Genomic DNA, 2,780 nt, shown 5'->3' with positions numbered 1-2,780 from the left:
GCCCATAATTATACATGGATCCTGTTTTTGGGTTTCGAATTTTTGTTTTATTTACGTTTATCCGCTGCGTTTTATGCCTTCGGAACCCAACATAAATTACCTGCTGTTAATCACTCTCATAAAGCATGTGGTGTTGCTAATTGTATGTCTTGTGCTTTTAATATGATGTATGCTTATTTTAATGGTAAGCATGTGTCTAATGATAAGACTACTCCTCGTCAGCATGTGAATAACAAGAAGCATGATAGGTCTAAGACTGCTAGTCCTTATAAGGCTAGAAAGGAGACATTTGTGCCTAAACTTAAACAGAAATTTGTTAAGGCTGTTTATAAGGTCAAATGTTCAGTCATTGAGAAAGTTGAGACAATTAATATTAAAAATGTTGTTTTGCCTGACAAAGGACAGTTCTACAAGTATGCCGGGCCCAACCAAGTTTGGGTTCCGAAGAAGGGTTAATCCATTTGTGTTGCAGGGCATTAAAACAGGTGAAACCGGAAGTGTGGATTCTTGACAGTGGATCATCAAGACATATGACCGGAGATAGAGCCCTGCTATCAAATGTGGATTGAGAAAGCTGGCCCCCTGGTTACCTTTGGAGATAACAGCAAAGGTTTATCTGAGGGATATGGCTGTTTGCAAGCTGGATATGTTATCAGTGAAATTTTGTATATTGTGCTAGGTTATTATCAGGAAGCAGTATCTAACATATAGCACCAGTGACGAGACTAGAGAATATTACGACATATCAAGCACCTGCTGCACATTACACTTGGAATTGTACTCTAGTAAGATGTGTACAAGTGTACTCCTGTTTGGTGAGTCAAAAGAGGAAGTCAATGCACCACAGTTCATGGACTTTGCAGCTGCAGATCTATTGGACTATGCAATCTCTTCTTCACAATCTCACTTCAGGTTGGTATGAACTAGTGTACTACTCAAGCAATCGTCAAGAACATGGTATGGCACTCTAACTGAAGTTATTGTTTAATATGAACTAGTAGAGTCGTCATATTTTTAACTCTCTTATCATTAGGCACAATCATATTGTTTTATATGTGCAGTGATATATTGATTATGCAACATAATAATTAGTATCTAAAGTACTTGACAAGTATCGGTCAATGATATGTTGTTAACATTATGTTGCAGATATTTGTAAGCTTTTGACATGAATGAGAATTACTTAGACTTTACCCTAAGTGATCAATGTTTTATCAAAAATTCATTCATATTGAAAAACAAAATCAAACTTCTTTCTACATTAGTGATTTCTTTTTTCATGTAAAATATTTTGAAATCACTATTGTAAATCATTTTCTCTCTATTACCATATATTCTGTGTTACAGGTTCAGTCTCCAATGACTTTCTTTCATTGACAGTCATGAGGTTGAAAACCCACAACGTCTATCCCAGACTGTAAAGACAATCACAAAAACAGAACCAACCAACACTCTCTTACCACTAAATGTAGTATGAATGAGCGTGAGGGAGATAGTGCCTTAGTGCACCACATAAGGAAGGTTCTGTAGTCAACCCAGTAGCTCTGTCTCCTACATAGATGAGTAGTATTTAAACCGAGACAACTGCTAGCCCCCATACATCTTCTCAAAAAGATGTAATGGCTGAAAAGGCACAAAAACAGTTACTAGATTCATTCTCTCAACAGGGTGCGTCTATTGAATTTTGCCTGTCGTCCAAGGTATCCGATGTAGTGTCACCACTTTAAACATAAACAATTCTTGATGCACAAGGAGAGGTTAAACACACAAAGGATGAGTTGACGGAAACAAGAGTTTCGACCATTTTAAGGTCAGATTCGATTGTTCAAGGTTCGTTAGTGGACCAATTGCCTTTACAGGTGTTAGGAGAGGATACTGATCCAAAAGCCATATGTCAGTGGTCAGTGTCTACCTCCCCAGGCTTAAATCCCCTGGATGCATCTGCGGATAGTGGATCTGACATAGGTGCAGATCGGCAACTTGTTGACAATGATTCAGATATTACCTGATGAGTCACAAGGAAATGTCTTCACAGACATTAGAAGGGAACCTTGATCTTTATGCTAAATTCTTTGGATCATTGTTTACCTTCCCAGAATTCAAATCTGGAACCCTAAAAGGGAAACTAGCAACTTGTAGATTATGACTCAGATTTATCTGACGAGTTTAACAAGGATGGGGATTTGTGAACTTCCATTGCACCACCTGTGACCTCCTTAAGGATGGCTAAGGTGATTTTCCTTGCAGGTACAGCTGGATTATGGAGCTATGAGAGAAGAGTGATACACTTGTGAGAATGAGTGTAAACACGAGTGGAGAGAAGAGTGAAACACATGTGAGGTACACTAAACAGGATCACACACTCACAGTGAGGAAGAAAAAGAAACTAATTGTTATTTCTTTTCCAACCAAGTGAAATATGAGAACTCCTTCAGACGACGGCATACATTCCTTCTTTAAGGGGGAGATAAAAGCTTAAGTAATAGTTTGGAGGATTCCTCAACTAAGGGGGAGAAATAGCAGGGAGGAAGAAAAAGATCCTACATGTACACTACACCACACCATTGTTGTTTGTAACTACGGATCCTATTGTACGGGAGAGGTGGTAAACACAAGGTGATTTCCTAGTAAGGGAAGAAGCTGTTAGGGGAGTACCATTGGTTTTTATCTGCGGATCCTATTGTACGGGAGAGGTGGTAAAACGAAGGTGATCTTCTTTAATCAGTTGATTCTCATAGGGGGAGAAGCAAGAGAGATATGTGCTTCTCAACAGGAAATGT

Source organism: Apium graveolens, chromosome 11 (assembly GCF_009905375.1).
Source record: "Apium graveolens cultivar Ventura chromosome 11, ASM990537v1, whole genome shotgun sequence".
Classification (NCBI taxonomy): Eukaryota; Viridiplantae; Streptophyta; class Magnoliopsida; order Apiales; family Apiaceae; genus Apium; species Apium graveolens.
This window is presented reverse-complemented; position numbering follows the sequence as displayed.